Here is a 26,614-nt window from a genome sequence, read left to right as displayed (position 1 = left end):
AAAGACAAATACTAAAATTTTTTTCCTATTTTCATAGATGACCATAAAAATATTTAACATACTTAACAATACCTCAAAGTGTTATTAACCTTTCCCCCAAATAACGTAAGGACCATGGACTATCATCAACATGGCGTTTTCTCTGTCTTCCGTGTTATTGTCGACTGTTGAAATGCAGAAATAGAGAGGTTAAAATATTTAATGCCTGCATAAAAGGTCTGAGAAATTTGTCAAATCAGAGACAAAAGGTAGAGGGAGAAAAAGGTGATATAAATTTTGAAGTGAGCTTCTAAGGTTATGTTTTCTGTGGATAAAAGGGTCATGGCCTAAGGCAGCATGGAGAAGACAGTTTGGCCCACTCACTGATCTAGGAATTGTGTGGAAAAGATTCCTTGGATGAGACACATTATCAAGATTTTCGATTTCTAAATCTAACCTTTGTGGTTCCACATAACAAGAGCTTCAACTGGGACAAACTGAAGCACCTACTAACTAATCCTGATACTTTCTATGTCATTAATTTAGCTTTAAAACTGATATCATTACAGAAGTTATTTTTCAGTTTGAGAGCGAGGTTCGGCAGGCAGGACCCACGCCCACGGATAGGTTCTCCAGTGGGGAATCAGGGCTGCATTGTACCTAGACTGCTATGAGACTTGCTCTTGCTAAAATTCCCTCACCCTGAATTGAGGCAGCAAATGTTTGCTGAGTATCTTTAACTTCCTAAAATCTGAGCTCAACCTCCAGAGTATGGAGTGTAACCAGTTCAACCACTTTCCCCCTTGATCTGTGACATCCTTCTCTTTGAAGTAATTAGTAGCATTCTGTCCTTTGTTGTCTGTAATAGGTAATCACCTATAGTGAACCTGTGCATAGTAAATGAGGACCATCCCTGATGTAATGTGCCCAGAAAAGCAATAAAAGCCTGTCCAGGCAGGGGTTGGCTCTCTCTCTTGGGCTCTCTCTAGCCCTCTCACCCTCTCTCACTTAGAGAGTGGCCATGCTGTCCCTTTTTCTCCACAGGATTTCTGTAGTCCGTGTGTATTTGTCTATTGCCGCCACAACACAGGATCCTGCTGGCCAGGATCTGCGTCACCCCTACTTTTTGATGATCTCAACACAAACATGATTCTCTTACTCTACACCTGTTTGCACAATTTGATTCTTAGATTCCAAAGCACCTACAAATTCTAGTTGCATCCAAAGTGTTAGCCAAGATGTAGTCACCAGACCAGACCTTTATGCATTCATAATCTAACTTCTAGTAATTCCCTGAATTAATATTAAACTGAGATTATCCAAAAGAGCTGTTGAACATCTACCGAAACTTTCAAATACTGTTTCATAGATCACTCTTCTTTTTTTGTTGAGATTTGTCTTCAAGCATAAAGGCACAATACTTATTTTTTATCCTTTATGATCATGCTTTCTCTTGAGCAGTGATTCTATACAAATGTGTAATCTCCTACCTACTAACAGTTGAAAAGATTTCTGCCATTTTCTCCTATTGTAATCATACATCTTAAATGTCCTTTATTAGCACTTAAGACCTTATTTCCTTATACACATTGGATATCCTGGGTAAATTTCTGTCAAAAATTAACACAAACAAAGCAAAGGCAATGCTGATTTAAGAAAAAGTGATGGAAGAGACCAAGTGACCCCCACAAAAGCCAATGCCATTTGTTGGTACTGGTTGGAACTGGGTATTTTAGTTCCGAATCACAGTTTAGAAGTTTGAGGATCTTTACAGTTTTAACTGGGATCTGCGTTAACATAAAACTGGATACACAGACATATGTTTCTACCTATTAGTTTTGACTATATAATGTAACTAGAAGGAGCAAGGAAAGTGTATGTCAAATATCTTCCTCCTGTTGACTTGCTGCTGTTGTGTTGAAAGCATTAGCGATGCGGTGTGCGTATGAACTTGTTTATTAGTAATTACCCTTCACTCTAAAAATGTAGAGATACTGTTGCTCAGAATTACAGAAATAATATTGAATACATTTTTACTGTAAAACATTCACAAATATAAAATTCAAGCAAACAAACATTATCTTAATACTCGGGGATTTATATTGTTTAAAACTTGGCATATATATTTGGCCATGGGAAGGACTTTTCAAACTGTATTTCAACATTTTATTTCCCTTAATAGTAGTGTCGAATATTTATCTTGTCATTAACTTCTTTCCCCTAAAACATGCTTTGTTTTTTTTTTTTGTTTGCTTGTTTATTCTATTACAGTTGTCCCAACTTTTTCTCCTTTACTGTATATGATGGATCATGTTTTTTTGTTTCATTTTGTTTTGCTTTTCTCCTCTACCAAGATGATCTGGCACCACTAGGTACAGTCGATAATTCAAAGTAGGATAAGTTATATAAAATTTCATATCTAGTTTCTTTTTATATAATTCTCATACGGCCTAACACATTTTTCAATATTGTTCAAATGTTTTTCACAATTATGATACTCTTAGCTATTCTCTTTTCTTTTTTATTTATGTATAACTGACATGTGACATACAAATTTCAGGTGTATGATGTAAAGATTTGATATTTGTGTACACTGTGAAATGATCAGCACAATGAATTAGTTAGCATCCATCGCCACACAGGTACAGATTTCTTTATTTTGATGGGAGCTTTTAACATCTGCTCTCTTAACAACTTTCAAATACACTTCACAGTATTAACTGTAGTCGCCGTTCTGTATATTGTCCCCATAGTTTATTTCTTTTTCGACTGGAAGTTTCTATCTTTTGACTACCTTTGGCACCTTTCATCTTGCTCATCATCCATCCCCCACCCCTAACAACCACCAATCTCTTCTCTGTAAGTTTATTTATTTTATTTTATGTTATTTTTTAGATTCCACATATAGGTGAGATCATACGGTATTTGTCTTTCTCTGGTTTATTTCATGTAGAATAAATCCCACAAGGTCTATCCATGTTGTCACAAATGACAAAATTATTCTCCTTTGTAATATAATGATAAATAAAATGCTAAATTTTTTCAAACACAATGTATCATCTTTGCCAACTTCATGTTAGTGTTGAAAAGTTAAATGACTCTAAGACATTTTAAGGTAAAAATATCAATTGTGAATAATTTTAATAGGACTTTTTTAGTGGGGCGTTGAAATTATTTTTTCAAAGAATTTTAGGGAATTATTTTCTCAAAATTGTTTAAACTACTGCTGTAGTTAGTTACAGTGTAATGGTTTTTGAAACTTCTCATATATATATATAGATATATTTTTTGTTCTGGTGAGACTTTCATGACAGGAAACAAAATAACGTGATAGACCAGTGTGGACAGCACTGCTCTCAGGACCTCCCCTAACACAGCTCCCACTGCTCCCTGTTTAGGACCCACCCTGACATTCACGCTGGGGCTGTGTTCTAGCTGAGCTTGTATCAGTCAATGGCAGAGTATTACGCACCTCCCCACTAATGGTTAATGTTTACTCGGGAGCTACCCACAGGCCTGCCTAAGACTTTCTGAGCTGCACAGAAGTTTGAGAATCTTTTACTCAAGCCTGCATTTTCTCCCCCCTTTTCTTTCTCAGGTGTCGTACCTTCACCTCAGTCTGAAAGCCTCCCCTACATTTCTGTTCACTCTCCCCTATATTTTTCATAGGCATATCTCCAAATTACTTGCAGTTCTTATTCTATGTTCATATATGCATCCAGAGGACCCAAACTGAATCAGTTTTTATGTACCTACCTAGTTATTCATGATAACAGTAGTCTATTTGGTGTATGGTCAATACTAATTAATATATTTCATTTATTATTTTGCATTCAATCAAAAACTCTAAGAACATTAAGCAAATGTTAAGAACAAATTAGCTTGATGCAAAGAATAATAAGTAACATTTCATCAATTAAGCCCACCTCCACAGTTAGTAAGAACTTTTTTCAATTGCTAAAAGCAGTTTTTTAACAGTTGTTTTTTTGGGGGGGTGGTTTTTGTTTGTTTGTTTGTTTGTTTTGTATTGGAACTTAGGAACTACCAACCCCAATCTACAAGATAATGAACAGGAAATATGATTCAGGCCTGAGGGCTCAGCATAAAGGATTTTCTGGTCACCATCCCAGTTGCCAAACTCTGAGAAGAGACATTAGGAAATCCCATTCACTCTATTCTCAAAATACTAACAATTCCAAAGGTTTTGTGGTCAAGGAACTCCCACTTCCTGTTGACAATTTGAGGAGGTTACAAGGGTTTGGCAGCAGAAAATGAGTTCTGCATGTAGTCAAATTGCTACTATTATAGTTTTTTGGAAGAGTAAGAATATACTTCAAATGCCTCACCATTAAAGTACATCTTAAAATTCATAAAGTTCATTCAAAATAGTGGTATCTATAAATGAGAAATACATTTAATTCATTACATATGAAAAGAAAGAAAAGAGTTTCTACACACAATAAACTGAGACAAGGAATTAGAAGCCGAAAAAACGTAAGAACTCTTCACAAAAACTCTTAGCTCAAAGCGAAGGAGAGTCCAAGAGATACTGAACAGAACCAATGCTTCAATATCTGTTTTCAGATCTGTGGTAGACCAGTAGCAAAAGCACAATGTGGAAAACTAAAGGTAACTTCATATCCACTTGAGATTTTCCTTTCCATTTTATCTAAGCCCAAATAGTCTTGGTAAATTACCTGCCACATTCAAGGCAAGGTTGTTTAGATTTGTATCCCTATTTCTCATAGAAAATAACCAGAGTCATATCATTAGATTGACCTTGATCTTCAGTTACCAAGTTGTGACCTTGTACCTTCATTGTCCACATGTCACTCCAGACCATATCACCTCCTCCAAGAATTTTCCCCTAGACTAGTTTAGGAGGGTCTGGGATGCATACTCTCCACTGTGTCTCCATGGACCATGAACATTCTCCATAGTAACAATGCGCATGTCCCAACTATTTTTATGCATCTGTCTCCAGAGACAGTCGTGTCAATAAGAACAGGGATCTGTATTCTGCTCATCATTGAGTCCCCAGTGCCTTGCCTAGTTCCTGGTTGGCACCTGATAAATGTTTGTTGGAATTAGAGTCACCAAACACTCACTTTTGAACCAGAAGGTCCAGATAATGGCCTGTCTTCCTAGAAAATTTATTTACAGCAAATAAATATGGTCTATTCAAGTAAGTTGTATTATAATCAGGTTCTGAGGTTCTCCAGTTCCAGGTCTGCATCTTGACCTTCTGTATTGACTCACTTATTGACTGTGAGGGTGGGGCCCTCACTGGTGCCCATGAGTACCTCACTCAAGTCAAATGGCAGAGTTCTAAATGTATATGAGCTCATGACCACATGGGTGGCATCTACCTACTCTAAGCAAATGCAAAGAATTTATTTTAAATAAGCTTTGAGAAAGAGTTATTCAATAGTGTTCACCTTTCTTACAATCTCACAGTAGATTCCTTCTTTTTTCATCTTTCAATCTCTTGAGGAAAAAGATAATTATATTTCAAATTAAAAATTATATAACTTTATAGAAGCAATCAGCTTTTTTAAAAAGTATGGTCAATATTTCTGAAGTTCCTAATGTGGACATAGGAGCCCTAAAATAATTATAAAAGCAACTTCTTTTCAAAGATTTGTCCTGTGGTGCTTTAAATGTTTCAAGTTGAGATTTCATGAGAAAGTTCCTTCTTTTAATGATTATATTAAAATTTTATAGCTTTCACTGTGGAATAAAAAGCCTGTTTTTAAAATATAGTTTTCAGGAAGCCAGTGTCTAAGTATGCTGTTCACTTTCTTGGTAGAATAACACCTTTTGCTAAGTTATACATTATTCCAGTGGAAAAGCTTTTTCAAATATTCTAATTTACTGAATATTTTGTTTTAATTCTGTGTCAATTATTGCATGGAGATAATATTTTAAAAAGCCATAATTATTATACTCTATGTGTTTTCTAAGTATACCTAATTTATAACTTACATATGTTATAATTTAAATTTTATAATACTCATGATAAAACTATAAGTATTATTATTTCTATTTTAGAATTGGAAAAGTGGAACTCAGAAATTTAAATGCCTTAAAAATCTCACAGGTCGTAAATGAGTAAATTGAGATCTGAATCCAGAATTATGCAAATCCAAAGCCAATACCCTCAACCCCTTATGTAATAAGCTGTGGTATTGTGTTAAATATGGGGACTATGGATAATACAGTTTGAATGAGGATCAATAAGAATTGAACATTGAGTATGTACATATTTAAAGTACCTTTCATTGTTCAAAGACCAAAGATGAATTTTTGAAAAATTAAGCCAACTTACTAAAATCTTCATGTACTGTTACATGTAGAATGAAATGCAGATTTTTTGATAAATGAAACTGTGCTCATTTTTTTATTCAACAAGTTTTTATCAGCTGTGTGTGAAAGTTTTGCTGAAATCATGTGTCAATCCTAGTTGATCTGAACTGAAATCTGAAAGTCTTCCAGGACAAAATAAAAAGCAAGACAGTTCAGAACACAGATTGCAGTGGAAATAAGGTCTCTAAGGAGAATGGTCAAACACAAACAATTCACACACAAAAAAAGTAGACAAAGGAAGGTTCACTAAAAGAAAAAAAATCTTATCCATAATGCAAGTGATCAATGAAAACAATGAAAACATATTACTCTTGTGCTAGTAAGAACGAATTAGTTAAATATTAAAATTATGGGACATCTATACAGTAAAGGATTTTTTAAATTGTTACACACAGTGATATTATCTTAAAAATTTGTTATTATTTTTAACAATGTGGAATTTGGTTTCAGCTTCAATCCAATTTGGAAGTGGTTTTTTTTTTTGCCAAAAAACAGTGCTTATCAAATACTTACCATAACTACAATTTAGGTGAAGCAAGAGAACAGAGGGGCTCATTTACAATAGAGGAAAAGATAATCTCCCACCATTGACAGTAATAGAAAACACAGTGCCAGGTTTTGGGGATGTAAGAAAATATCTTCAGCAATATATTTGATTAAAATTATGTAATAAAAGTAACCTCTGAGCAATTGGGAAAGCAGCTACTGAACATGTTCTGTAAACAGAGCATGAGCTGTGAGACAAGGCAAATCCCAGTCACTGCTGACCAGGCGCAGGGGCTGTGTAAGGAGCACAGAAGAGAATGAGTGGAATCCGCACCCCATTGATATCTTTATAGCAACCATGTCATGATCAGAATCAAAAACAGTTTCCCAGTTGCTTCTGGAGAGGGGTATCTAGACTCAGTGGGTTTCCTCCACTCTGAAAATTTATGCCAAGAGTTTGGTGGCCAGGGAGATGTGGTGGTGTCCTCTTTATAACAGAAATGACTAGTCAAATATATGGAGTAAAAGCTTAAAGATATACATAAGGCATTAGATCACACACTCCTTATATGTAAAAATTTCTGCTCTTTCTTATTGTTAGTTTGTTTTAGAGACTTCATTCGAACAGGAAGAAATTGAGCTGGATACATTTACATGGCAAGAGACACTATTTAAAGAGAGAGGAGAGGCAAACATGAAACTGAAATTTTCATAACAAAGGAAAAGATAAAAGAAAATAGTTACCCTTTGTTTAGTCTCTGTTAGAGAACAAATACTCATAATTAAACTGTAACTGGAATCAAAATGTAGTTTGGGATAAACAACCTAAATGGCCTCCAAGATAAATTACAGTACTCATTTCTCTATTGTTGGTTTGTTCTCTCCAGTTTCACCAGAAAGCAGGACAGTGGGGATTCTGCACTTGGATGTCACCACTAAGCAGGTTCTTGTGTGCCAGCAGGCTTAGCAACTGGCTTGAGTCTGGCCACTTACTCATCATCTGGAACTACTTCATATTCTCATAACTCAAAGGGGGAAAAAAAAGAAGAGGGAGAAAGAAAAAAAGAAAGGGAGAGAAGGAGAAAGGAAGGCGTGAAGGAAGGAAGGAACAGAGAAAGGGCAAAAGGGAGGAAGGGAGGAAAAGTAAAAAGAGAGAAAAATGATAAGCAAGGTTGCTGGTTTGTCTTTCTTTTTGTAGAGCTTCCCCAAGCCAGATACCGATCCTACCTGGAGGCACCCTGCAAGCCACAGTTTATCTGACGCTGGGTTTCACTACAGAATTACTCCCTAGAATATGTAAGTTCCTGATCCTTTGTTATTAGTCTAGATTTTCAAGAGAAAAATGTGATTTTCAAACATGTAATTTTTAGTCTTTTGCAGGTTTTAACCTGTATTCCTCAATGTGCTGTGATCGCTATGAAGGCATGTTGAATTTATAAGGAAAATTGACTAAGGAGATAATTTTCCTGAAGACAAAACAACTTACATGGGATGTGGGATGGCCTATCCTTTGCCAGGAGTGAGAGATGAGGCCTGAGGGTGGGGTGATGTGGGGAGAGGGTTTACTGCATGCTGGTATTTAGTCTGAGAGAGAATAAGCTCCATTCTAATCAGGAAAACATTTTCCATGCTTGTCGTTTCTTAAGACAAAAGGCTCTTAGTTTAGAGCTTTGCCTGATTAAAAATTGTGGGAAAACATGAAATTCAGAAGTCTTAGTACTTGCTCAACATTTTGATCTATAACTAGCAGTGGATAATTTAATGCAGAAGAAAACTTGCAGGTTATATAGTGTTTATAGCCTAAAGAAACCTCCAAGGATAACATTTGAAAATCATTGACTTTAACTCTTCTGGCAGATTTAATGATTGTTTCACAGAAAACCAGAGAACTTCCTCTTTGTTGACCTCTCTAGCCCAGTGGTCAATAATTAAGGCACATGGGCCAAACAAGAACCTAGGACTCATTTTCATTGGTATGCATGCAAGTAGCTTTCTCTTGAGAGAATACTCACCAGCTGCATTTTGCAACACGTGAGAATGTGTGGGTGGAATAACCACTTCCCCACTGGTCTTCTGCCTAGTCTCAATATCACTATACCCACATGGCTCTCCAGAAGCACAGGTGCTACCAGCCAGACCTACCACTTGTGTAAAGAGTGGTCACCCAAGCTAGGCCCACAGTTCAGTGCTTGGTCCATCATCAGAATATGGGAGAGGATAATGAAGTAAAAAAATAGAATCAGTATGTGTTGAGCACCTTATTTTAATGGTGAGGCAGGCTTTAGAAACTTCAGAGAAGTTCAAAAACTTTCCCAAATGACTGGTTTAGTTGATTTGAATCTATGGCTTCCGACTCCAAAACCTATCATACTTCCATTAAATTTAGTTCAATGTTTTTCTAAAGAAGACATTTATTATGCTCTAGAAGAAATCTCTTAAACTCTTACCCTCAAGAAGCACTACTCCAAAGGTTATTAACTTTTCCTAAATAAAGTGTTTTCTGATAAGCCATTTGGAGATCTATGTGTTAAAAATCACCTTCTCTCCCCATAGGACTATATTAATGTATTAATATTCATTGTGAATCTTCTAGAGAGAGAGATCAGGATGACTGTGCTAATCTAAACACTACATCCTTGCATGGAGCTCTGTTAATACCCTCTTGAATCAGTGTGTCACAGAACAGCATGGGCAAAATGCTTTGAAATATCTAGGAAGTCCATTTTACTTATTAAGGGCAAAGAATAGCTTTATATATTTGGATAACTATTATAAATAGTATTAAAATAATTAATTATGAAATAAAATATAGAATAAAAGGGATTATTTATGCAATACAAACCTTATTAATTGATTTTGAGCTTATTGATTTGTTTAATATTTGGATATGACATCTTTACATAATTTTCTTCTCAAAATTTTAATTAACAAGATGTTCTCATGGCAACAAACCCATCACAATCCCAAACAAAGAATGCATGGTTAAGGACTAAAGAATGCTTTGTGTGAATACTGCTGTAGTCACTCAGAACTGTTAACTTATTATTTAAAGAGAATTTTCAGTGCCTCCAATTGGCCACATATAATAATAGATACAGAGAAGAACTTAGCAAGACCTTCAAGGACATTACTGCCTTAAAGGAGAAACAGACTTACAATCAACAGTATAACAATCACCTTTTTAGAGAAGGCATCAGGTTATGCTCCTAAACTAGCTAATTGCTGCCTGTATCACATAGGCAATTAAATGGAAACAGTAGTACTCAAGTCTACTAAGGATCAAAGAGAATTCAAATTTGTCATGAATGTTTTTATGTTTGAGGGCAAATGTGTTCTCTACTTCCTCTATTTTTAGTCAACACAATCTCTGTGTAAGTTTTAGGTCAGCCAGCTGTTGGCTTACAGCTCTTTCTAAACTATACCTAGCCCCTGAAAGATGCAATCACTTCTGGGATCTGGGTGTGAAGGGAATCCCATCTATTGTACTTGGTAGGTGGCTTTGGATTTGGTAGCTGACTAATGTCCCTGGTAATTTTAGTACTAATCACTGGGTTTCATTTTTATTTTTATACATCCTACTCTTCTCTCTGCTCCCTCCTGAGTAGAATCTTTTGGGCCACAACTTGTGCCTTACTTAGTATCCCACTTCTAATTCTTCCTCTATATCCTTTCTTATATGTCCACAGTATGCTGTGTTTATGGCAAGGTACTCTGTACTAATACCACACTTACAGATAAAAACCTGTACACAAGTATCTAGGGGAGTGTTGAAAAGAAACTTGGAGAAGAAAACTTTAAGTCTGTCAAGATGGTCAAGAAAATATCAAGAGATCTCTTCAGCAGCTCTGGAGAATGAATATGGAGAATTCTGCAAGAGGACATTGAGAGTGGAGGTGGGAAGAGGGAGGATGTGCTACACTGAGAATCCCGTCTGCAAAAACACAGTGAGAGAGATGAATGAAAAATATTTTGTATGACTAGAATATAGGATATTAAGGTAGAGATGTGGTTCAATATGTCAAAAAGTGTACATAAAGTTATGCACATTAAATTTTCAAAAAATTTCAGAGTACCAAATCAAATGTAGATCTTAGCAATATTACTTTAGCAGTGACTTAGAAGGTACAAAGTGGAGGTAGGTATGCTCCTATTTGAGAAATGATGTGAGCTCAAAGCTAGTAGTTGAACCAAGACTTTACCATAAACAAAATATGAACACAGAAAGCAGATTTTTTCCCACTTTGTTCACAGCTATATGTTCAGCACCTGCAAGACTGCCTGACACATAAATTGAATGTAAACAACAGAGTACGCATCCACCCACCCACCCATCCACCCATTACTGAACTTGAAAGAAATTATAAAATGGTAATAAAAGAAGACCAACTATAGAAACTTAGAAAAATGAATACTTAATAGCAGGGTGAAGAAAGGGATTACCTAAAGAGACTGTAAAAAAGGAAAGAGAAAGAGAGAAAATATGAAACTAATAATTTGTCACACTGATAGGTAAGGATAAATAAGATTTCATAGATAATGAGATGATTGTCAGTATTTTGCTCAATGAGTCTAACTGGTCATCGTCCATTGCATTTTTCTCCTTTTTATTGAAGTATAATTTACAAAAATAAAAGCACAGACTATAAGTTTAGTTTAATGAGGTATGACAAGTATAACTCTGTGACCCACACTTTTATCAAAATATGGGATATTTCTATCTTCCTCGAAAGTTCCCTCACGTCCTTTCGCAGTCAATTCCTCCCACACAGAGGTGACCCCTGCTCAGTTATTTTCCCCCATAGATTACTTTTGCCATTTACTATCTCCTGTCCGATCATATGCGTATAAGAACACTTGATATCCTGCTATGAGTCAGAGTTTCAGTGAATTTTCTCTGTGCTTCAATTTGGATAGCTCTTACTAACTGATCTAATAAAGTGTCCAATATACTTTTAAGTTTATGCATTTATGATTTTTATTTCTATTATATTACTTTTTAGTTTAAAATTTTATATATTTTTTCATAATTTATATTTCTCTGTTGAGATTTTCCTTTACCTTTGAATCCATGGATATATTATAACCATTTTAAAATCACTGTGTGCAAATTGCAAACCTGTGTCACATCTGGATTTCTTTCTATTCACTCCAATTCTCCTGGTTATGTCACATTTTTAATTCTTCCTTGTAAATACAGTAAAGTCTTACTGAATTTTTGGAACTGTGAATACTATGTTATTTAAAGTCTAAATTATGCTGTCTTCTTTTAAAAATGTTGAGATTTATTCTAGTAGGCATGAAATTGCTGGTAGCTCAACCTAATTCTGTTGAGACACAGTTTTAGACTTTGTTGAAATGGTTCTAAATTGTCCTGCTCTTAAGCTATGACCTTTCTATGGTTTCAACTAAGTGACTGGGATTTTCAGAGACATGTCTCCACTCTGGCTGGTTGAACTCCAGAGTCTTCTAGAACTGAATACCTGCTAGAGTCCCCATTCATCTCCCAGTCCGTCACTAACTATGGTTTTCCAGGCCTCATTTTCCCCTGTGTATGCACAGCTTACTACTTGGCAGTGACAGAAACAGGACTCTCTGCAGAAGTCTGGGTTGTTCTCTATGCTGCTTTCTGCATTCTGGCACCCTGCTCTTTTAGTTCCGGCCACCTGGGCAGCCCTGACCCCCCTCACTTTCTTCTGCTTGGGGAGACTAGTGCTCTCTGTTTGGACCCCAGTTCCCTGTGCTGCATTTTGAAAACCGCCCCAGGCAGGTTGCTGGGGTGAATGCAAAGCTAACTTTGTGTCATTTCTTTTTCTCAAGGATCAAGTCCCTTGTACTGTCTGTTGTACTAAGTCTGGTTTTTGTTTTGTGCCTAGATTAATAATTGCTTACAGTGGAAGAATTATTTCAATATCCAGTCATCTCTCATAGCCAGAACCAGAAGTACCATGCACTGGATTTTGCAATGGAAGTGTTTTTTGGAGACCAGATTACTTTTAGCAGGTTAGAGTAGCAAATGACTTCCCTTCACCCCATTATATGACATTGTTCTTTACTCCAATCCTCTATACTTCTCAGGACCTTATGGAAATTGTTGTACTTAAATCTTATGGAACATAGAACATATTTGTTAGCACTGTTTTTACAGAGCTATATATAGGTCTTTACATTTTCACTTTTATTACCATATCATTCTACAAGTAACGATTTTTTGGTAAATCAGATGCCATTTTTGGATCACCTCGAGAAAAGTTGAAAAAATAAACAAGTGAATATGCTGATGGATGGATTCGGTCAACGCTAAAACTGAAATGTAGGTCTTTTTCACAACCATCAAATCATTGATTCCATTGTTTTTCTATTGTAAATGAAAGGGAGTTTTGGAGTGGACAATCTGTATTCACCAGTTGTATTGGAGTCACACACACATAGCTTAAGTTATGCATAACACTGCACTCTGCCAAATGACTGCACAGCTGGAGGGTTCACTGGGGGTCGCAGCTGGGTGAGGATCCTCAAAGGATGGGTGTGTATTGAAGGAGTTCTGTCTTGCTTTTGTACCCAGAAGGCTCACTATTAGCATCCTGCAAACACAAAGAGGAGATTAGAGTTTATTGTTCATTTTCCCCTCATGGGGAAGCCATGTATGTTTATGTCCTAAAGATTGCCCATTTAAAAGAAAAAGCCACTTTCACTGTGGAATTAACCAAATTGACTATCTTCCCAGTTTGAATTCATTGGATAACTGCTAATCCCCACTTTACATTATGCTCTAAAGACTCAGCCAAAAGATTCTAAAGGCCTGCATTTCCAGGTTTTCTCATCTGTAAAACAAACAGCAGTTAAAGACATAATATCATTTTATGCTACTCTCAAAGGGCATCTAGCAAAGCTGGCCAGCATTACTGCAACATTTTAATTACTGGTGCTTACCACAATTTGCCATAATTATAGTTCATTTAGTGAGCTGGTTCTTAATTGCAGACACTGCTAAAGTAACAATTGAATAAAAAATAAAGTGCACATTCATACATATATACATATATATATGATGGAGAAAGATGTAGGCTTGTAAAGAAAGAAGAGAAACTTGCATATTCTACTAGATTAATTTCTAAAACAGAGATAATAAAAGCAATTTTTTAAACCAAAGACCAGAATTAGATTTAAGCATCAGGACAACTTGCTTCACCATTTATGGTATTCTCTTTCTTTAGCATAATTACTAATTCTATGCTTTTTTTGTATTCAAGAAAGCTCAATGAGTGAATTCTAGTACTAATACAAGTAAACTCTCAACTATTCATTATTAAATAGTGAATCTCAAAAAGAGAGATAACTCCTATTTAAAATGTATTTTCATCTAAAAGAAAAAGCCATTCTGGAAAATTCAATGAAAACTCTTGTCTTGTTTATTCTCCACTCCACTGAACACCAAATAATCATGAGATTTTACCCCAATAAATACAGGTGACATGGGAGAAGATCGGAACGTTTGGTGGAGGGAAGTCGCGGATTTGTTAAGAAAAGTTCAACCAAAGTGAAGGGGATAGGTGACCAAAGGGCTTACATGTTGGGTAAGAAAGTCCATGAGGTTCTAATTTTCTATCAGCCACACTTTTTGGATGTCTCAGAGTAATTCCTCTAAGTTCTCTGTACTTCAGTGTTTCTGAGGACAAATGAAAGACCATAATGGGTCAATTCTTGCCTGGAGAAATGTCTGTGTTTTGATAATAGCATGGGTTCCTATTCTTGAGAACACTTTGAAATAAATGGGGTGCATCAGGAAGCCTTTCTGGCAGCTCACTGCATTGTTTCTCAGTCAGACCAATCTCATTGACTATCCTTGGCAGACTGCTTGCAAAGGTGGGAAGCCAAGGGGTGACTGGGACAATACAGGTAACACAGAGAATAAATCCATCATGTAATTAGGTAATCATAAAGATTAGCTTCTAAATTTTTGTAGAATTCTGTTATAAACCATGTCTTCATGTGCAAAGTGAAGTGGAGGATGGAAACACTCAAGAAACCAAAGGAATTAGAAGAAAAATTTCCTTCTGTTCTCAGGAAGCTTCTTCTTAAAATGAAAAAAAAAAAAACCAAACAAACAAAAACCTTAAGCCCAGGGCTAATTTCTTGAGTATTCTCCAATGTCAAATATTCTCTCATAAAGGTCAAAATTTATCACAAATTATTCTTCACAGTTTTTAAACATAATGCACATTAAAGGAGAGGAATTTGGATTGAGTCCTCAAATAAAATAGAAAAAGTTACATTTTTATTTGTTGGGAATATGTATACATTTCTTTGCTGACATGAGCTTGAAAGTGAGAGCTCTTTTTCAAAAAATGATCTTTCCCTACCAGGTATTATTTCATGGATCTTTAGCAAGTTTCTAGTCTTTAATTTCTTGTATTCCTAAATATAACAATTTAAATCGAAGCAATAAAACAAGCTAAACAACAAAATACCCCTCCCCCCGAAAAGAGTTGTCTTCTGAGGAGGTGGTTTTGATTAGAACAGGTAGTAATTTAAAAACAATGCATCTCTCAAAATAAAAGACAACTTTAAAGATTGAGACACCCTTGTAATCTTTATGAGAAAAAAAATGATGCACTGGCTCCAAGAATGTCCTATTTACAATTTGAATGTCTAAGCCCTTCATGGAGTTACATGAGTGAAGCAAATTGGCCCAGTGATAAAGGGTGAAGTTGTAAAATCTTTATGATCCTTTAAAGCTGTATAATCATGGGTACCTTATTGAAGATTTCTACTTTTAAAATGAAGTATTAGTAATGATACCTCAATTCATTTTTTCTTTTGAACTGATGAGGATTAAATTAGCTCATATGTACAAAACATTTAAATGATATTGTCCATAGGAAATACATAATATGTAACTCTTGTTGCTATTATTTAGAAGACAAGAATCTGTGCTGGAAATTAGGAGACCTATGCTGGATCGCAGTTTCATAGCTCACCTCTTATGCAAACCATTCAATTTCCTTGAGCCTTGGCTTCTCCAATTGTGAAAGTAAGGAGTGGGGTGATATTATCAGGAAGCTTCCTTGTAGTTCTACCTTTTTGATAATACATGTAAGCTAAGTTTCATCCAATGTTGTCTTGAGCAGAAATTGTGATGTATTTAGTGTGATTTTAGAATCTCCATCTTCTATTTAGTTTTTGCAGTTCCCTGTCCCCAAAGTGACTATACCAAAGTGTCCCTGGTACTTTTGTGTCATTAGGAGTTTTGTGAAAGTATTATCTAAACATGTTTTGAAAGCATTGTGGGTATATCACAGATTCATTTCGATTGCAAGAGTTTCCCCAGCTATAATAATTAAGCAGGAAAGTGCCAGTGTCAGCTCAGACCTTATATATAATGGTCAGCCTTCTATATATTATGTTATGGTAATAAATGACAGTTATATAACACCTCACAACAATAACAATTTAGTTCTTATTCATATTAACACACCAACTGCTCTCTCTAGGGACAGCTGAAATTAGTGAAAGTTGGCTACATCTCTGCTTTACATGTCCTCTCATTCTAGTGCCCAGGATGAAGGAACTGCCCTTGTATGAATCATTAAACTCTTTAGGCAACAGTTTAGGCAATGGCAAGATTGCTGTCTAACACATGCAAGGGCTTTGAAAGCTTCTGATCCAGATGGTTTACCTGTGCCCACTGACATGCCATTGACCAAATCAATTCACAAGGTCAAGTCCAAAGGCATTGGGTAGTGATATATTAAAACAGGAAGTATGAGTGAATGGTGGGGAGCAATAATAGTCAATTACAGTTTTCAAAAGACCCCCTTCACTATTTGTAGCCAAGTGCTTCTAAATTTAATCAATGCAAATATTCCTTCTCCACAAAGCCTTCCTTAATTTCTTTCTTAATTAAAATCAAGGATTCATTGATCAATTTATTTGTATTCCTCGAGCATCTTATGCATATCTCTCTGATGATTCATAGCACAATGTGTTTCAATGAGATGAATTGTTATGCTGATAACTGCTTAACAAACATAGCTCAAGGAGAAAAAGTCCTGATTGTTAATATTTGCCAATTTCCATGGTGTAAATACTCTACTATGGCTGATTTCAAGTGACCAACACAGTAATCACAAAGCATAGAACTGGTAAGAGATGTGTAGTAGCTTATTACGTAAGATTTTCAGAATATAAAAAAATTACATGCAAATAAATGAAGTGCATAGATAATAGTAAATACTGTAAAGATAATAATAAAGTGGTGAGTTTTTAGTATTTATTACCTGCCCTATAATATAATTTAATTAATTATAATTTATTTAATTGTTAATTTATAAAATTTAAATTTTAGTGCAGTGTTTAACAACCAGCTTGCAAAATTCCTGGAATTTTAGTGGTTGGTGCTCATGAGTTGATACAAGGGGGCTCCAGCACATCACTGAAATTTTCATGTCAGTGTACACCTTCCTGCTAAAGTTTCGGTGCCCTTCAAAGGCATGTGTTGTTATTATCTTCTTAATTCACAATGCCCAGTTTAGTGCCTGGCATTTTGGTAACCTTAATTAATGTCAATTGAATAAGTGAGAGAAAAAAATGGAATAAACAGGCACTGTAAAAAGTAGTATGGATGATAAAAACAAACTCCATTGGATTGGTGTCACTTCTAATTGAGAGAATCACGTAAACTTCAAATCTACACATACGTCACTCCAAAAAATGAGAAAGATTTTTTAAAAAATAGAAAAATATATCACTTTGCCAGCTATGTGCCTTGGCGATAACCTGCAAAGGATGTCTTTGACACTTAAAGATTTATTATCCCTTTTTGATTGAAAAAAATACTGAGTTGTGTTGGGTAACCCCATTAGTGATAATTGTATAAACCATTTCCTGAGTACCATGTGCCACACAGTACATTGTCTCCTTACATCACTTTACCCTCATAGAAACTTTATAAAGTGAAGTACATTAATATCCCCACTTATAGATGCATAAGTCAAGATTTACAGATCTTTGTGGGATGATGCTCAACCAGGTAAGCCGTACTGGTCAAGATTTAGAGAACTTGGTGACTTGCCAAGATTCCTAAAACAGAATGAGTATGAGCCAGGATTTTATTCCGAACCATCTGACTCTAGAGTCTTTTCATCCCTAAGAAGAGTTTAGGGGAAGTTTTGCTTTTTCATTTACCGTGAATGGCATTTGTCACTTCAGGGACTACTGAGTTACAAGCATATATATTTTATTTTAAAAGCATGCCTAGATTTTTGTTTTAACATCTTCTGATACACTTACTCTAGGCAGAACTTCATTGTAATGCTGCCAGACTTAGCAGTTAACACCAGGTTATTGGGTATTACTATGGTTGTCCAATTCATCAGTGCTTTCCATTTGTTGATTTCCTCATAATAGAAGTTCTTTTAATTAAAAAAGTAATCTTAGTCTTTAAACATGCTGATAAGAAGGGAAATCTTTGCTGTTTCCAGTAAGAAGTCTTCTTAAAGCTTTTATTTATCTGCAGTCTGGTTTTGTAGGCTTGGTTCATAAAGCCTACTCACATGTTGAATTAGCTAATGTTTCTCACAAAATAGTAAATAAACCAATTAATAATATTCACAATACTTCATGAAAATGATCTTTAGTTATATGGCAAAAGAGTGACTCAGCTACCCGCTCTTTGAGAAGAAAGCAGTTGAATTATATAACTGAGTACCAAAAAAGGAGCCGTGAATCAGAGGGGTGAACTGCAGACACTCTTCAACAATGTGATGGAAAAATAGGCCTAACAGAGAGTTTTAAAGAAATAGCTTCTCAGTCTGTCAAAATAATAATTTTTCCTAAATATTATAAACACGACTGCCTGCTGAGTTAAGAATACAAGACTAAAATTAGATAAAATGATGAATATGGTTGGATCTTCCCAAGAAAAGCAATTTTCATACTAACAACCAGAAATCTATTGTAGCTTCATTTCTACACTGTCACATAACTGATTTGTCTCTGACACAATGTAAAATATTTCTGTACCTTGAAATGCCTAGTATACTGCCTGGTTTGAAATAACTGCTCTATAAATATTTCTTGAATTGAATGACTGAGTTGGAACTGAGGATAATTTATATTTTTATAAGTATCTTGCATTTATATTAAGGATCTTATGTTAAAATAAAGAGCAAACTACCACAGCTTTAAAAATCAATATGGCACAGTTTATCATTGTATTTATTATTATTTTATTATGTACAGCATGGTCATAATAAGTGTTTTAGAGTTTGACCATGTTTTTGATGTTGGATAAGACAGTAAGCACAGTTTACCATTTCTCTATCTCCGAATATAGTTATAAATCCTGAAATAAATGCATTGAGCAGCCGCCGGAGGACCATAAAGAGTAAATAGCAGACCAATTGGCGAAAAGCAGAATTTTGAAGTATAACTGAACTGGCAGTGAGTCTACTTTTTTCTTTTTTTAATTCTTCCAGTAACCCTGAGCCTGGACTCAACTCATCCTAAAACTTGGAAGTGGGCATCAGCACAGATCCAGCGAGCTCTAAAACAAGCCCTCTAGTTCAGGTTTGAAGGGTAGAGGAGTGTCCAATTGCCAATAGCCTAACAGCGGAGGCAGGGCCCACAGATCTGCAATACTGAGGGATGACAATCTCCCTCTTCTGTCATGGGATCTGTGGTCCCATGTGGGATGAACAAACTCTTGTTCTTTTTTGCTCTCTCTGTCTTTCTGCTCCTTGGCCCTAGACAAGGGCAGAGTGATGTCCTGTGCACAACAGAGAAGGATGACTAAATCCCCAGCTTTCATGCCAGACTATACTGTGGATATCAGTGGAGAGGAAGAACTGGGAGAGACCTATTAAATTGTTTGTAAACTCTTAAGCTCACTCCTGAACTTTGTATATATGAATCTGACCCTAAATGTTATAGTAAGATCTCAGGGAACTGAAATAAGATATAGACTACCACCAATCTAGACTGGCTACTGGGTGTAGCAAACACAGGACAGACATAAATAGCATTTCAAAGGCTTTGGAAATGGAAGTGACCATAAAGCCACAACCCTCAAAAGGCTAGTCAGAACTTGTGGCCCGAATCCAACTGAGTTGATTGCCTGCTAAACAAAATATCAACATTCTCCTAAGGATTTAACCAAGCCCCAGACTATCATAACATAATATATAAATATTCAGGACACAACCTAAAACTTCTGAGCTTAGGAAGAATGAGGAAAATTCAAATGTCATGCGTGAATAAAATCAGCAGACACCCACAAATATATGACATAGAAGCAGAATTATCTGACAATGACTTTAAAGCAGCTATTATAAAAATGATACAAGAAGGAAGGGTAAAAACTTGTGACAAGAATTTAAAGATAGAAATTATCAGCAAAGCAATAGAAAAGAAAAAAATCAAAACAAAAAACAAATAATAATTTTAGAGCTCAAAATCAAAATATTGAAAATAACAAATCTCACTGGATGGGTTCAGTAGTAGAGTAGGGATGACAAAGGTAAGACTCAATGAACTTGATAATATCATTAGAAATTATTCATTTCATGTATAAAGAGAAAATGTATTTTAAAAACTGATCATAACCCCAGGGACCTGTGGAACATTACCAGAAGTTTTACTATTCTTGCCACTGGAGTCCCTTTAAGAAGAAGAAAAAGAGTGTGGTGAGGAAAAATATTTGTAAAAATAAATGCTGAAGCTGTTCAAGCTTGGTGAAAGATAGAAAACCTATGGTTTTAACAAACTTAGTAAAGTTCAAACAGAATAAATGTAAAGAAATTCAGGTCTAGACACACCATAATCAAACGCTAAAAACTAAAGACACAGAAAAATTTCTTAAAGGAAACTAGAGAAGAGTGCTGTACTAACAGAATAGTGACAAAAATGATTGTGAATATCTCATCTAAAACCACGTGGCCAGAACAAGGTGCAACATTTTGAAAGTGCTAAAAGAAAAGAACTGTCAAACTAACATTCTTATAGAGTAAAAATACCCTTCAAGAATAAAGGTGAGCCCTGGCTGCTGTGGCTCAGTTAGTTGGAGTGTCATCCCTGTAGAATGAGAGGATGCAGGTTTGATTCCCAATCAAAGCACATACCTAGGTTGTGGGTTCAATCCCCAGCTGGGAAGCCTACGAGAAGCAACCAATCTATATTTCCCTCTCACACTGTTGTTTCTCTTTCTCTCTCTAAACCTCCTCTCTTTCTCTCTTCCCCTTCCTCTCTCTCTAAAAGCAATGAAAAAAAATGTCCCTGGGTGAAGATAAAAATAAAATGAAAGAAGGTGAAATAAATTCATTCTTAGGCAAAGGAAACTAAGAGAATTAATTGCCTAAAGACCTTCTCAATAGGAAATTCTTCATAAAGAAGGAAGTTTTTATCAGAGGTAGACTTAAATATTTGGAAAAAGGAAAATAAAACAGAAATACTAAGTATCTGGGTAAATATAATAGACTATATTTCTTTTCTGTTCTTTAAATATTTTTCACACATAAAAGAAAAAAGTTATAACATTTTGTGAAGGGGTTTTCAATGTATGTAGATATAATATACAAGCCAACATAACATACAGAGAGGAATATAAAGGAATATTTAAGTTAATAAGTTCTCTACATTCCAGTTAGAGTGGTGAAAGTATAGTTTTAAATAGATTATTAAAAGTTAAGTATGTGTAATATAACCCCTAAAGAAATCACTAAAAAAATAAAAGATACATAGTTCAAAAAAGAAACAAAAAAAGCCAATAGATATATTAAAATGGAATATGAAAGAGAGATCAAGTAGTCCAAAGAAATGGAGAAGATGAAAAAGAGACATAAAAACAGAAGAACTACATAGAAAAAAATGGTTAACTTAAATCCACACATATAAACACAATCAATATAAGTGGTTTATATGCATGAATTAAAAAACAGATTATCAAAATGAATAACAAAGGACTAGACAGTAATGATTAATTTTATGTGTCAATTTCATTGGGCTATGAAGTACTTAGATATTTGCTCAAACACTATGCTGGATTTTTATATGAGGGTGTTTTTGGATGGGATTAACATTTGAATCAATGTACTGAATAATGCATATTGCTCTTTCTAATGTGGGTGGGCATCTCCTATTCAGGTGAAGGCATGAATGTAACAAAAAGTCTGACCTTCTCTTAAGAAGAAGAAACTTCTTTTGCCTGATTGCATGTGAGTTGGGACATTGTTGCTTTTTGTTTTTGTTTTTTTTTCCAACTTGTCTACTGGCCTTTGGACTAGAACTACACCATTGGTAATCTTTGTTCTCAAGCCTTCGTAATCATACAGGAGCTACACCATCAGTGTATCAATCAGCTTGGGCTGCCGTAGCAAAATATCATAGATTGGGTGGCTTAAACAATGATATTTTGTTTCCCACACATGTAGAGGCTAGAAAGTTCAAGATCAAGGTGCCGACCAATTTGATTCTCTGGTAAGGGCTTCCTTCCTGGCTTGCAGATGGTTGCCTTTTCATTGTGTCCTCTCATGGTGGAGAGAGGAGTAAGTTCCTGTATCTCTTCTTATATGAACACTAATTTTATAATGATGGCTCCACCCTCGTAACCTCAGCTAAACCTGATTACCTACCAAAGAGCCATCTTTAAATATCATCACATTGGTGATCAACATACAACTTTGGAGAGGATGAGGGTGGGGAGCACAATTCAGTCCATAGCAATTGCCTCTCCCGGGCCTCAGGCCTTTAGACTTGAACCAGAAATACACTATAATCTTTCTTGGGTCTTCAGCTTGCTAACTGCAAGTCTTGGGGTATGTCAAACTTCATAGTCACATATATCAATTCCTTATAATAAGTCTCTTTTAATAGGTATACAGTAGATCCTATAGATTCTTTTTCTCTGAATAACATTGATTAATACACAAACTATAAATATGTATTGTTTTACAAAATATTTACTTCAAATATAAGTTATATTGAAAGTAAAAGAATGGTAAGGACTTACCATGTAAATACCAAAAGAAAGTGATAATGTCTTTATTAATATCAGATACATTAAAATTCAGACCAACTAATATTACCAGGGAGCATTGCATAAATAAAAATGGGCCAGTTCACCAAAAACATGTGATAATTCCAAAGGTGAAGCAAAAATGATAAAACTAAAAGGCAAAATAGATAAATTCAGAATTATAGTTGAATTCTTCAACTTTCCTCCTTCCATAATTGATAGAATTATTAGACAGACTACTAACTAGGATTTTGAAGAACTAAACAGCACCATCAATCAGTTGGGTCTAATATACATGTATATAATGCTCTATTCAGCCTGAGAAAGTATACATCCTTCTTATTGGGTGTAAATGGACCATACACTTGATAAACCATCTTATGACATAAGTAAACCTTAATACATTTATAAGGAGTTATATCATATAAAATGAATTCTCTGACCATAATGAAAATAAATTAGGAATAAATAGAAAAAAGAGAAAAGGAAAATATTCAAACACATGGAAGTTAAATAACACTTCTAAGTAATTTATGCATCATAGAGGTCTTAAGTAAAATAAGTAAATATTTTGACCCAAATAAAAATAAAAATATCACATATCAAAATTCTTACTATTTAGTTAAAACAGTGCTTAGAGACAGACATTTATAACATTAATTGATAAAGTAGAATAACAGAATAGAAGAAATGTCTCAAATCAACAATCTAATTTTCCATCTAAAGAAATTAGGAAAAAAGAAAAAAGTTAACCCAAAGCATAAAGAAGGAAAAATTAACAATAAAGTAATAAATATAAAAGCAGGAGTCAATGAAATTGAAAACATAAAACAATAGTGAACATTAATAACACTCCATACTTGTTCTTCAGATCAATAAAATTGGCAAACCTTGAAAGAGACTGATCAAGAAAAATCAATGTTTTCTAAAGACTACCAGTTAAGATGGTGGCAGAGGTAAACATGGCTTGCTTCCTTGCACACCACATCAAAATTACATCTAAACTATAGAACAACCATCATTCAGAACCACCAGAAATTAGGTTGACTGGAAGTCTTATGACTGCAGAATTAAAGAAGAAACCACACTGAGACTGGTAGGAGAGGTGGAGATGCGGAATGGGTTGGTCCCCCACCCATGTGTGGCAGATAAAACTTGTGAGGGATATCTCAGGAGCAAGGGGTCATGGTCCCACACCAGGCCCTATAGTCCGGGGTTCCAGTGACAGGAAGGTAAGTCTTAGAAACTTCTGCCTGTAAAAACCAGCAAAGAGTGAAGCTGTCGAAGACAGAAACTTCTGGGGTCTGAGGAGGTTCCTCTTAAAGGGCCTATGCACAGACTTACTTGGACTCATACGCTCTGAGCTGCAGCACAGGAACAGAAGATTAAAAGGCATCAGAGACATGCAGGGAGAGGCTGAATTGTTTGACATTAAGGCAAGATCTGTGGGGTAGTTTTCTCCCAGATAGAAGTGCTGGCAGGGACCATTGTTCTTTTTCTGAGACTTTCCCCCATAGAGCCAGCATATGGGTGCCATTTCTGAGGCTTTGTCAACCTGAGCTCACAGTTTGCCCAACCCTGGTTATTACCTGAGGCCCTGCCCCACCCAACTCTCAGGACCACACAAGCTATTTGCAGTGGCTTTTCCATATTAATGGCTGTCTTGGCCCATGCTTCACATTTTCCTAAATTCTCCCAAATAAACATCATTTGGTTTCAGTGAGCCCCATAATGAGCCCTGTACCACTTACTAAGTTGTCCCAGGTTTGGCATTAGCAGCAGCTGGCCTTGGTTCACAGCTTGACCTGTCTTGGGCACCTCCAAGCCCAGCACAAGTATCAGCCATCTTCAGATTGTTTTGTAGCTAATGCTGTGTAACACTGGACAGACCACAGTTGATCACTGACCTTGGACATGCTAACAATCAAGGCTCAACTACACAAGGAAGGTGTACACAGCCCACACAGTGGGTGAACCTTGAGTACCCAGCTTGTATAATACAGGAAGCTGTGCCACTATAGGACATCTACTATATCAAGCCACTCTATCAAGCCTGGGAGACAGAGTAGCTCTACCTAATACATAAAAACAAACAGAGGAGGGCTGCCAAAATGAGGAGACAACAAGACATGGCAATAGTGAAAGGACGGAACTCCAAAAAAGAACTAAACAAAATGGAAAAAAGCAATCTATCAGATGCAGAGTCCAAAACACTAGTTATAAAGATGCTTGAGGAAATTAGTGAGGACCTCAACAGCATAAAAAAGATCCAGTCAGAAATGAAGGATACACTAATTGAAATAAAGAACAATTTACAGGGAACTAACAGTAGAATGGATGAAACCAAGAATCAAATCAATGATTTGGAATATAAGGAAGAAAAAAAAATAACCAATCAGAACAGCAAGAAGAAAGAAGAATTTTAAAAAATGAGGATAGTGTAAAGAGCCACTGGGATGACTTCAAGCATACCAGCAGCATTCACATCATAAGGGTGCTGGAAGGATAAGAGAAAGAGCAAGAAATTGGAAATCTATTTGAAAAAAACAATGAAATAAAATTTCCTAACTTGGTGAAGGAAATAAATATGTGTGTTCAAGAAGCACAGATAGTCTCAGACAAGATGGACCCAAAGAGGCTCACTCTAAGACACATCATAATTAAAATACAAATGGTTAAATATGAAGAGAGAATCTTAAAAGCAGCAAAAGGAAAGCAGTTAGTTACCTACAAGGGGGACGCCATAAAACTGTCAGCTGATTTCTCAAAAGAAACTTTGCAGGCTACAAGGGATTGGCAAGAAATATTCAAAGTGATGTAAAGCAAGGACCTACAACTCTTCCTAGCAAAGTTATCATTGAAAAGCGAAGGAAGATAAAGAGCTTCCCATACAAGAAAAAGCACCATCACCAAATCAGTATTATAGAAATGTTAAAGGGTCTTCTTTAAGAAGAAGAAGAGGATCAAAAGTACGAACAATAAAATGGCAATAAATGCATATCTATCAGTAATTGAATCCAAAAACCAAAATAACCAAGCAGTAGAAACAGAATCTTAAATACAGCAAACATTTTGATGGTTGCCAGATGGGAGTGGGGTCAGGGGATGAGTGAAAAGGGTTAAGGGATTAAGAAGTACAAATTGACAGTTGTAGATTAGTCTTGGGGGTGTAAAGTACAGCATAGGGAAGAGAGTAGACAAAGAACTTACACGCATGACTCATGCACATGGACAGTGGTGTAGGGATTACCTGAAGAAGTGGTAGGGGAAGGGGGTGCTGGGTGGATGGGGAGAAAGGGGGAAAATTTGGGATAACTGTAACAGCATAAACAATAAAATATAATAAAAAATGATTTATACATGATGTGATTATCAGAAATGAAGTTGGGTTATCACTACAGATACTGTATTACTCTTATTATTCATCATAATAATTATTCTATTAAAAGAATAAGAAAATACTACAAACAGCTCTATGTACAAAAATTAACTAATCTCAATGAATGGAACAATTACTTAAAGAAAATTTCTCTGATATTTGAAAAGGATGCTAAAAAACTCACCAGAGATAAAACGGATAACAGAAATAATTATATAACTATTTAAAAAAAATAAATCACTGATTAAATTTCTCTGAAGAAAGAATCTCCAGGCTCAGATGGTTTTACTGACAAATTCTAGCAAACATATAAAGAAGAAATAACTCCAACTTTACAAAGATCTTTTAAAAATCAAGAAAGTACTTCCCAACTTATTTTATGAAGGAGGCATTAC

Source organism: Desmodus rotundus, chromosome 1 (assembly GCF_022682495.2).
Source record: "Desmodus rotundus isolate HL8 chromosome 1, HLdesRot8A.1, whole genome shotgun sequence".
Lineage (NCBI taxonomy): Eukaryota > Metazoa > Chordata > Mammalia > Chiroptera > Phyllostomidae > Desmodus > Desmodus rotundus.
This window is presented reverse-complemented; position numbering follows the sequence as displayed.